The sequence below is a fragment of the Eumetopias jubatus genome, unplaced genomic scaffold (genome assembly GCF_037043125.1).
Source record: "Eumetopias jubatus isolate StellerSeaLion01/CBP00866 unplaced genomic scaffold, mEumJub1_p1.0 scaffold_129, whole genome shotgun sequence".
Classification (NCBI taxonomy): Eukaryota; Metazoa; Chordata; class Mammalia; order Carnivora; family Otariidae; genus Eumetopias; species Eumetopias jubatus.
Window position 1 is genome coordinate 483,515 of NW_028274935.1, and position 12,201 is coordinate 495,715.

Consider the following 12,201-nt stretch of genomic DNA (forward strand, 5'->3'; position numbering starts at 1 on the left):
GGAATGCCACTGATGTCTGTGCATTGATTTTATATCCTGCCACTTTACTGAAATCCTGTATGAGTTCTAGCAGTTTTGGGGTGGAGTCTTTTGGGTTTTCCACATACAGTATCATATCATCTGCAAAGAGTGAGAGTTTGACTTCTTCTTTGCCGATTTGGATGCCTTTGATTTCTTTTTGTTGTCTGATTGCTGTGGCTAGGACTTCTAGTACTATATTGAATAGCAGTGGTGAGAGTGGACATCCCTGCCATGTTCCTGACCTTAGGGGAAAGCTCTCAGTTTTTCCCCATTGGGAATATTTGCTGTGGGTTTTTCATAGATGGCTTTTATGATATTGAGGTGTGTACCCTCTATCCGTATACTCTGAATAGTTTTGATCAAGAAAGGATGCTGTACTTTGTCAAATGCTTTTTCTGCATCTATCGAGAGGATCATATGATTCTTGTTCTTTCTTTTGTTAATGTATTGCATCACATTGATTGATTTGAGGATGTTGAACCAACCTTGCAGCCCAGGGATAAATCCCACTTGGTCGTGGTGAATAATCCTTTTAATGTTCTGGTGGATCCTATTGGCTAGTATTTTGGTGAGAATTTTTGCATCCATGTTCATCGAGGATATTGGTCTGTAATTCTCCTTTTTGATGGGGTCTTTGTCTGGTTTGGGGATCAAGGTAATGGTGGCCTCATAAAACGAGTTTGGAAGTTTTCCTTCCATTTCTATTTTTTGGAACAGTTTCAGAAGAATAGGTATTAATTCTTCTTTAAAAGTTTGGTGTAATTCCCCCGGGAAGCCATCTGGCCCTGGGCTTTTGTTTGTTGGGAGACTTTTGATGACTGCTTCAATTTCCTTAGTGATTATAGGTCTGTTCAGGTTATCTATTTCTTCCTGGTTCAGTTTTGGTAGTTGATACATCTCTAGGAATGCATCCATTTCTTCCAGGTTATCTAATTTGCTGGCATAGAGTTGCTCATAATATGTTGTTATAATTGTTTGTATTTCTTTGGTGTTGGTTGGGATCTCTCCTCTTTCATTCCTGATTTTGTTGATTTGGGTCATTTCTCTTTTCTTTTTGATAAATCTGGCCAGGGGTTTAGCAATCTTGTTAATTGTTTCAAAGAACCAGCTCCTAGTTTCGTTGATCTGTTCTACTGTTCTTTTGGTTTCTAGTTCATTGATTTCTGCTCTGCTCTTGATTATTTCTCTTCTCCTGCTGGGTTTAGGCTTTCTTTGCTGTTCTTTCTCCAGCTCCTTTAAGTGTAGGGTTAGGTTGTGTATTTGAGACCTTTCTTGTTTCTTGAGAAAGGCTTGTATTGCTATATACTTTCCTCTCAGGACTGCCTTTGCTGTATCCCAAAGATTTTGGACAGTTGTGTTTTCATTTTCATTGGTTTCCATGAATTTTTTTAATTCCTCTTTAATTTCCTGATTGACCCATTCATTCTTTAGTAGGATGCTCTTTAGCCTCCATGTATTTGAGTTCTTTCTGACTTTCCCCTTGTGATTGAGTTCTAGTTTCAAAGCATTGTGGTCTGAAAATATGCAGGGAATGATCCCAATCTTTTGGTACCGGTTGAGACCTGATTTGTGACCTAGGATGTGATCCATTCTGGAGAATATTCCATGGGCACTAGAGAAGAATGTGTATTCCGTTGCTTTGGGATGGAATGTTCTGAATGTGTCTGTGAAGTCCATTTGGTCCAGTGTGTCATTTAAAGTCTTTATTTCCTTGTTGATCTTTTGCTTAGATGATCTGTCCATTTCAGTCAGGGGGGTGTTAAAGTCCCCCACTATTAATGTATTGTTGTTAATGTGTTTCTTTGCTTTTGTTATTAATTGCCTTATATAATTGGCTGCTCCCCTGTTAGGGGCATAGATATTTACAATTGTTAGATCTTCTTTTTGGATAGACCCTTTAAGTAGGATATAGTGTCCTTCCTCATCTCTTATTACAGTCTTTGGTTTAAAATCGAATTTGTCTGATATAAGGATTGCCACTCCAGCTTTCTTTTGGTGTCCATTAGCATGGTAAATGGTTTTCCACCCCCTCATTTTCAATCTGGAGGTTTCTTTGGGTCTAAAATGTGTCTCTTGCAGGCAGCGTATGGATGGGTCTTGTTTTTTAATCCAATCTGATAGCCTGTGTCTTTTGATTGGGGCATTTAGGCCATTTACATTCAGGGTAACTATTGAAAGATATGAATTTAGTGCCATTGTATTTCCGGTAAGGTGACTGTTAGTATATATTATCTGTGTTCATTTCTGGTCTATGCTGCTTTTAGGTTCTCTCTTTGCTTAGAGGACCCCTTTCAATATTTCTTGGAGGGCTGGTTTCGTGTCTGCAAATTCCTTTAGTGTTTGTTTGTCCTGGAGGCTTTTACTCTCCTTCTATTTTCAATGAGAGCCTAGCTGGATATTGTATTCTTGGCTGCATATTTTTCTCATTTAGTGGTCTGAATATATCATGCCAGTCCTCTCTGGCCTGCCAGGTCTCTGTGGATAGGTCTGTTGCCAATCTTTTTTCTACCATCGTAGGTTACATATCTCTTCTCCCGAGCCGCTTTCAGGATTTTCTCTTTGTCGCTGAGACTCATACGTTTTACTATTAGATGTCGGGGTGTTGACCTGTTTTTATTGATTTTGAGAGGGGTCCTCTGTGCATCCTGGATTTTGATGCCTGTTTCCTTCCCCACATTAGGGAAGTTCTTTGTTATCATTTGCTCCAATATACCTTCTGCTCTTCTCTTGTTTCTTCTTCTTCTGGGATCCCAATTATTCTAATGTTGTTTCGTCTTATGGTATCGCTTATCTCTCAAATTCTGCCCTCGTGATCCAGTAGTTGTTTATCTCTCTTTTTCTCAGCTTCTTTCTTTTCCAACATTTGGTCTTTATATCACTGATTCTCTCCTCTGCCTCATTAATCCTAGCAGTTCGAGCCCCCATTTTTTGATTGCACCTCATTAATAGCCTTTTTGATTTCGACTTGGTTAGATTTTAGTTCTTTTATTTCTCCAGAAAGCGTTTCTCTAATAACTTCCATGCTTTTTTCAAGTCCAGCTAGTATCTTTAAAGCCATGATTCTGAACTCTAGGTCCGACATCGTACTAATGTCTGTATTGATTAGGTCCCTGGCGGTCAGTACCATCTCTTGTTCTTTTTGCTGAGGTGATTTTTTTCGTTTTATCATTTTGTCCAGAGGAGACTAGAAGAATGAGAGAACAAAATGCTAACAGGGTAACAATGTCCCCAGAAAATATACTCTAAAGAAATCAGAAAAGACCTGAAACCAGGGGAAAAGAAAGGGATAGAAAGAAAAAAGAAAAAGAAAAAAAAAGAGAAAAAGGAAAAGATAAAAACAAACAAAAAAGAACAAAACAAAACAAAAAAACAGAATATGGTCAAATATGATCAGCTGGTGCATAGATCAGTGCCACACACTAGATTTTGGGTGTATTTTGGTCTGTTAGAAGAAAGTGCCTCCCAAAATTTTAAAGAAAGAAAAACTTATATATGTACAAAAATAAGGGTTGATACGATGAAGGGATGGAATATGACCTAAAGATGAAAATTACAAAATATGTTATAAAAGGAATTGATAAGATCAGTTGTTTGAAAAAAGAAAGAAGAAGGTTTTTAAAAAAGGGTGGGGGAGAGACTAGGAGACTAGAACAAAGCCATACACTAGAGATTTAGGGTATATTTTGATCTGTTAGAAGAAACTGTATCTCAAAATTTCAAAGAGAGAACAACTTATTTAGTATATATGCCAAAAATAAGGGTAACTACTATGAAGGGATAGAATATGACTCTAAAAATGAAAAATAAAAAAAATTTTTTTAAAAAGGGATTGATAAGATGTTGGTTGAAAAAGGGAAAAAGAAAAGTTCAAAAAAAAGTTAAAAAAATTAACTTTGAAAGACTAAAGAATCATGGGAAAAAAGCCATGAAATCTATGTGCAGTATTCCCCTAGCGCTGGCATTCTGCAGTTCTCATTGATCAGTAAACTTGATCTTGGCTGGTCGTTCTTACTGATCTTCTGGGGGAGGGGCCTGTTGCCATGGTTCCTAAATGTCGAATTGCCCCACCCTTGCCTGGTCCAGGCTAAGTAATCTGCTCGGGTTTGCTCTCGGGAGCTTTCGTTCCCTGCAAGCTTTTGGTACAGCTTTGGAGGACAAGAGTGAACATGGTGGCCTCCCAGTCTCCGCCCCGGAGGAGCCGAGAACTTGGGGCCCCACTTCTCAGTGCGCCCCCAGAGAAAAACAGTCAATCACTCCCATGTCTCCAGTCTCTGGCCACACTCTGTGCTCACCCGGCCTGTGACTGAGCATTTCTATGTCTGGCACCCGACCCCGTGTGGAGTCTCCAAACCCAGCAGATCCCTGCGGTGCGCTCCCGTGCCGCTCCTCCCAGGGGAGGAAAGGGAGTCTCCCCGGTTCTGCCGCTTGTTGGGTCCCTGCTGGAGGAGCAGTGGCCCGACTGTGTCGCCGATCATGGTTTATGGCAACCCTGAGCTGAGACCCTGCGCCTCGGCTCTGGCTCTGCAGCCGGCTTCCCCGCTCTGATACCCGGGAGCTCTGCCGCACTCAGGCACCCCCGGTCTTTCGTGACCCCAAGGGACCTGAGACCACAGTGTCCTGCGAAGTTTTCACCTCCCGCTTAGGCGCTGGAGCGACGTCCCTTAGCAGAGCCGACTACTTACTAAAAGTTCCAATTTTGTGCTCCGCTGCCCTATCACTTGCCAGAAGTGCCCGATGGAGGCCCCCTCCCCTGCCATCTAGCCTCCCGAATAGCACCTCGGATTCACTTCTCTGCACTTCCTACCTTCCAGAATGTGCTCGCTTTTCTGTTCAGAGAGTTGTTGCGATTCTTTTCTTCAATCTCCTGTTGAATTCGTAGGTGTTCAGAATGGTTTGATCCCTATCCAGCTGAATTCCTGAGACCAGACGAAATCCAGGTCTCCTACTCCTCTGTCATCTTGCTCCACCCCCCAGAGATGGCTTCTTGTCAGAGTAGCTTGCTGTTCCAGTGAGGTCAGTACCCAGAGAGGTCTGAGTGAGGAGACCAAGGGGATGCCCCACATGCCCAGTTCAGCAGGATGCTCTTGTACATGGTGCCGATCTTCATGTCCAGGCTGATGGGGATGAGGCAGCAGCGCCCACCTGCTACATGGAGAGCGGCAGCGAGGAGCTGTGGTTGCAGACCCTGAGACACGGAGCTCGTGTGATTCCGAGGCTGCCACAGATCTGATGGAGGCAGAGGAGGGGGAGGTGCTGACAGAGGCTGAGATGATGCCTGAGGTCTCCAGCGATGACTGGGAGGTCAACTCCGGAACCTGAGGAACGGCAAGGCCAGCAGAAACACCAGACTGTGCAAGGTAACCCCAGTCAGCATCTAGCCCAGAAGGTTCTAGAGACTGAGTCTTCTCGGCCCCTTGTGGCTGTGGAGTGGGGACCCAGGCTCCAGGAAGGGATGTCAGGGAGAAAGGGTGGGGAAAGTCCAGGCCTTTTCCTGGCCATCAGGGACCCTGGGACAAAACCCACACTAATGTCCTCCACATCTACATCAGGCTAGAGGAGACTGCAAAGCAGGTAGGCGATGTCCCTGCTGCGCAGGGAGGGGCTGCATCTGAGCTGGTCTCAGGACTTGGAGTGAGGGCTCCTTTTGGTCTTGGGTGTTGTGTTGGGGGTGTGGTGGCAGAATTGAAGGGCTGACTTTGCATTCATCAGACACCCTAGGTGAATGGGTGCTCTTGGGTGTCCATGGGCATAGGTGGCTGTGACCCACACATGGCAAGGAGTGAAGGAAATGCAAAGAAGACAGTGCCCTGGGCTATGCAGGCTTTCCTGCTCATGCGCAGTGCTCCTTGGCAAAATTCAGCTAGTCTTCTTGTTCCTACAGCACAGAAGGCGCCTAAGGTCATGAGTGGTTCATGGGAAGCCAGGTCAGTCTGTTGCCTGGCAGGAGGAGAGGTACAGCGTGAAATGACAGTCTGGGGGTGACCTGGAACACCAGGTGAGGTAGAAATTGCCCAGGTAGCCTGATCCACTCCAGTCTGTCCTGCTTCTCTACCCAACAACCCAGACCTGGACAGCTGGCTGGCATCTGGAGCAGTTAGAATGTTCCTCTGCTTCAGTCGAAGGAGAAGATCAAAGTTAGTAGAGCAAAAGAAACTATGAAGATTAGGGCAGAGATAATTGGAAGAGAAGAGCACGTGAGAAAATCAGTGAAAACAACATTTCTTTCTTTTGCGGATTTACCAAAATTGACAAGGAGACAAAAATGGAACCATTTTATACCAACAAAGTGGCTCGCTGAGATGAAGCAGATAATTCTGAGAAGCACACAAATGACCAAAAGTGACTCCAGAAGAAATGGAATCCCTGAGCAGACCTGTAATAAGTAAATAGACTGAAGCAGTAATGAGAACTTCCCAACAATGAAAAGACCAGAACCCGATGTTTTCCCTGGTGATTTGTCCCACACGTTTAAAGAAGACCTGATATCAATCTTTCTGAAAGTCTGCCAAAAGTACAAGAGGAGGGAACACTTCCCACATCACCCTAGAATGCCAGCATTGTCCCGATTCCAAAGACTGACAAAGACCTTACAAGAAAAGAGGACGCCAGGCCAAAATCCACGATGAAGAGCGAGGCAAGAATCCTCAACAGAATTCTAGCAGACCGAATCTAGCAGCACACTGACAGGACTATACATCCTGACCAAGTGTGATTTACACCAGGAATGCAAAGGCTGTTCAACATAGCTAATCGGTGTCCTAGACCACATCCAGAAGAAACATGATCATGTCAATTGATGTAGGATAATCTTTAACAAAATCCAAACCCTTTCATGATAAGTGCTCACAATAAAATAGAAGTAGAAGATTAAATTGTGATAAAGGAGGGGTGCCTGGGTGACTCAGTGGGTCGAGCATCTGACTTTTGGTTTGGCCTCAGGTCATGATCTCACGGGTCTTGAGATCAAGCCCCGTGGCAGACTCCTCACTCAGCAGGGAATCTGCTGGAGATTCTCTGCTCTCACGTGCACTCTCTCTGTCTCCTTCTCTCACAGTCTCTCATATAAAGAGTCTTTAAAAATTATCATAAAGGATATTGATGAAAAAAGCTCATATGTACATTTTTAGTGGTGAAAGACTGAAGGTTTTCTCCTTAAGACCCCAAATAAGTCAACGATGCCCACGTCCACCACTTCATTTCAATATTGTCATGGAAGTTTGGTCATAGAAATTATGCAAGATGAATGATTAAAAGCTCTGAAATGGAAAGGAGGAAGAAAGGGTTTATTAATATATGACATAATCTTATATGCAAAAACTCCTAAGAGTAAAAAACCTCTATGTAAGATTATAACATTTTCCAGAAGGTATGAGCAGAGAAGACCAACACATATGGATCAATGGAATACCATTGCGAATCAAGGAATACATACATCTACGGTCAGTTGTTTTTGAACATGGATACCGAGATTGTTCAATGAGGCAAAAACAGTGTTTGCCACAACTGGTGTGAGGAAACCAGATATCCGCATACCAAAGAGTGAAGTCACAGCATTACCTCACACCATGTAAAAAAGTTAACTCCAGTGGATCAGAGATCTAAATTTAAGAGCCAAAACTCTTAACACGCCAGAAGTAAACTAAGAGCACTTAGGGGCAAATCGTCATTCCCTTGGATTTGGCAATGGTGTCTCTAATACGGCATCCAAACCAGAAACAACAACAGAAAAAACAGATACATTGGACTTCATTATTGCTAAAAACTTTTCTGAATGAAAGGATAATCTCAAGAGAATATAAAGAAACCCAAAGAATGGTAGGAAATATTTAAAAATCATAAATCTGACAAGGGTCTTGCACCTAGAATATGTAAAAACTCCTACAATTTAAGAACATAAAGTACCCCGTTAAAAAAATAGACATTTCTCCAAAGAAGAGAGATAAATGCCCCAGTGGGCACATGGGGTGATTTCATCATGAGATAGTAGGGAAATGCAAGCCAACACCACAGTGACATACCTTCCCCCACCCAGGAGGGGGGCTCTAGTGAGTAAGCAGAAATAACAAGTGTTGGAGAGGATTTGGAGAAATAGAACCCTCATCCACTGCTGGGGGAGATGTAATATGGCGGAGCCACTGTGGCAAAGGGTGTGGCACGTCGTCCAAACGTTGAGCATACTGTTATCATGTGGCCCAATTCCACTCATCATCTAAACAAAGAATGGAATACAGGCACTCTAACAAGAGCCTGCACGTAAGTATTCGCAGCAGCACTCTTGACAATAACGGAAAGGTGAAGACAACCCACAGGTGCATCCACAGGTGAATGGATAAATACAGCGTGGTGTGTTCATACGATGGAATTCATTCAGCCATGACAGGAATGAAGTACTGATACACGCTATCACGTGGGCGAACTTCGAAAACATTATACTCAGTGGAAGAAACTAGCCCCCAAATACCACATACGGTATGATCCCACGTGTATGAGAGATTCATCACAGGTAAATGACAGGTGCCAGATTAGTGGTTGCCAGGGAGCAGGGGAGTGGGGAATGGCCGGGGACTGCCTGCTCAGTGGGGGTGGGGTTTCTCTCCAGGGCATTAAATATTCTGGGACTAGAGAGTGGTGATGGTGCCCAGCGTGGGAAATGTAGTTAATAACAGTGGTTTGCACACTGTGAAGTGTTTAAGATAACGCTTATTTTATCTGAAGTTAGAAATATACCTGGAAACATGAAGAGAAAAAGAAAAAGCCAAAAGAGAAGAAAGGAATGCCTTTGCTGGTGAGGACAGGCCGACTCTGGTGCTGGAACTGGCCCTGGTGGAGCTCATCAGCTGGTCCGGGAGCTGGGGCCGGAGCCGGCTCTAGCTCTGGAGCTGGTGCTGGGTTGGGGCTTGCTGCGTAGAGCCCATTGGCTCTAGCTCTGCAGGGGGAACCAGCGCTGGCCCCGTGTCCGAGGTGCTGCTGTAGCTGACTGTGGAGCTGGGCCAGCTCGGAGTCTTGCGTTGGCTCTAGCTCTGGAGTTGGTGATGGAGCAGATTATAGCTCTAGAGCTGGCAGCGTGCTGACCCCAGGATTGGTGACCCAGTAGTCTCTGTGTCTGGAGTTGTTGGTGGTGGTGGTGCTTGAGCTCCTGGTAGCTTGTGTGTAGGAATTAGAGCACCGGCTGGAGCTGGCATTGGCTCTGGAGCTGGCCAGGCTCCAGCTTGGAACTGGTGTGCCAAAGCGAGTTCTGGACCTGTCTCCGACCCGACCTCGTTCTAGCTCTAGATCTGGTGCTAGAGAAGTATCGCTGGAGCTTTCACGGGAGTTGGTGGTAAAACTGCCTCTATTTCTGGCCTTTGTGTTTGAGCAGAGACTAGTATTTTCTGCCTCCAGTTTTGGTGGTGCTGCTGCTGCTGGAATGTGTTCTACCTCTGGAGCTTGTCCCAGATGTCCCTGTCCTCTGGAGCCAGTGCAAGACTCCTGCTGCCTCCGGCTGTAACATTAGAGCTCATGCTCGAGCCAGGGCTGCAGCTGGCTCCTCCTCTGAGCCCGGCATTGCCCCTAACTCTGCAGGTACTTGTGGAGCTGGTTCTAGCTCTAGAGGAGTCCTGCTGCACTTGCGTCCTGTGGAGACCATGGGGCTATGGTATCCCTCTTTCCAGGGAGGGGCATGCTGCTAGGAAGTCCTGATGGGCTCATTCACAAGGAGCCTTTCAAAAGAGGTCTGTGCTCAGAGAGGAGGGCCCCACGGGGACTCCCCAGCTACAGGGTTCACCAGGATGCACTTGTCACATCCAGCGTGACGTGAACGATGCTGTGTTGCCCCTGTGCTGGGTGGAGAGCTGCAAGGAGAAGCTGTGGCTGCAGAACCCTGAGACAGAGGGTTTGCGGGTGCGTGTGGCAGTCAGGGACATGGTGGCAGCTCAAGAGGAGGACGAGCTGTGTTGGGTAAATGGTGCCAAAGATCATCAGGGATGATGAAGAGGTGGAGGCTCAGAACTGTGAAGACGGTAGGATCGGTAGGTTCTCTGGATCCTGCAGGGCGCTCCAGGCTGGGGTCCAGCTCAAGGACTTCTAGAAGCTCTTTTTAGGAGTTGGGATTCCCCGGCCCCTGTTGTGCATGTGGAGTGGGGATCACTGGCACTGGGAGGGGCTATCAGGGAGAAGGGATGGGGCAGTCACCTTCTTTTCCTGGCCATCAGGGAACTCTGGGTCACAGGTCGTGTTGCTCTCCTCCACTTTGGAGTTAGGGGAGCTGATGGAGCCAGCAAGGCCCAGCGCGGAAGGAGAAGAGGCAGAAGGGGGAGGGGAAGCTGGCGCCGCTGACGGGCAGGTACTACCGGCAGCTGCTGGAGCGCCTGCAGGCGCGGCAGGCTTGGCAGGAGGAGCTGCGGGACCAGGACGAGGGGAAGGGGCGGGAGCTGGAGAGCAAGATGCAGTGGACCAACCTGCCCTACAAGGCCGAGGGCGTGCGCATGCGCGAGGATGAGCACCTGGGGCGGGAGGCCCTGAAGCGCAAAGAGAAGCGTTGCTCAGGGGGAGCGCAGGTGGGAGAAGGGCACGGCCCATGTGGTGCAGAAGATGCAGCAGAGGAGGCAGGACAAGTGGCGGCAGAACCTGCACAAGAAGAAGGCGGCCCAGGCCGAGCGGCGCCTGGACAAGGCCCGCAAGAAGGGCCAGATCCTGCCCCAGGACCTGGAGCGGGCCGGCCTGGCATCAGGGCCTGCAGCCCGGGCGCCCAGACCTCCTCCCTGAACTGGGGCTGCCCTCCCACCTCGTGTGGCCGCGGCCAGGAGCTCGGTCTGTGCGGTCTAGGCTCCTCGGGAAAGGGGGGCTCCGTGGCCTCAGGTGACTGGCAGAGGGTGGAGCCGACCTTGCCTGTGACTTGGAGGGAGTTATCCTGTGTTGATTTGTAACAGGAGCAAAAATGAGGGCTTAAGGTAAACACGCACCTGAAAAGAGTTAAGATGACCGCTGGGGGCTGCCTGGGGGGCTCAGTGGTTCAAGGGTGCCTGCCTCTTGGTTTTGGCTCAGGTTGGGATCTCAGGGTCCTCTGATCAGCCCCACATCAGGCTCCGCCCTCAGCATGGAGTCTGCTTGAAATTCTGTCTTGCTCTCCCTCTGCTCTTCCCGCTCCTGCTGTTTCTCTAAAATAAATAAATCTTTAGTGGAAAAAAATAGATGCGGGCTGGAAGTTCAGCACAGTGTGCGCCATGCTGGGAGGAAGGGGGAGACGGGGGGTGGCGCTGGAGGACGTCAGTCCAGGAGAAGGCAGGAGACAAGGAAGGCTAGAAGCTACGACTCGGCGAGGCGATGGAAGATGGCCAGGGAGGCGGTGGAATTCCCCGCACGCCTGTGGGCAGGCAGAACCGCTGCAGATGCACAGGACCCCGGGGGGTGGGGGGGTGGATTTCATGGCTCCTGAGTAATGTTTCAGTAAAGCCGTCCATAACTCTTTTGACTGAGCTCCAGGTAAGAAACACTGTAACAAAGGCTGGTGTGGCTGTACTGGGCAGAGCGGACCAGAGGATAAACAGCGCTGTGGAGGGTAAGGTAGGTCACGGCGGGAAGGAGGGGCTCTGCGCCCCCGGCAGGCAGAGCGATTCTGACGCCCCCAGTGATGGAGCTGCAAGTCTCCCAGGGGAAATCCGCTCACAGACAAAAGCGGAGGATTTCTGGTGCCTCTCTTAGGCCTAGAAACACCCGGCAGAAGTCTGGTGGATACGGAAGGTCTAGATGAGAGTTGATGAGCTTGATCTAAGGACACAGAGCGGTGTGAGTGGGAACAAGGTGCAGACTCCACCCACATCTGGAGCAGCGAGAACTGACTGCCTGGTCCATGAAGCAAGTTCTCTGTTTCAAGGAACCGACGTCCTACCAGGGGTGTTGTCTGGCCGCGGCATGATTTAGTTGTTAAAGTTAAGACGTGATTGTAGAAATTTCGTGTTCAGAAGTTTAAAAACGTACTTCTGAGTTACCTGTGTGTCATTGTGGGAGATGGAACCTATCGCCAAGTGTCAACACTGAAAATGCCCTGATTCACCTTCTGGGCCTCCCCAGGCCTGGCCGTCACCCCCTCCCTGGCCCAGAGCTTCGGGGCTGCCGGTGTGCGGGACAGGGCGGCACGTGACGTGCTCTGGGGCGGGTGACAACACAAGCAGCGCATCCAGGGGCATCAGTGGGCGATAGCAC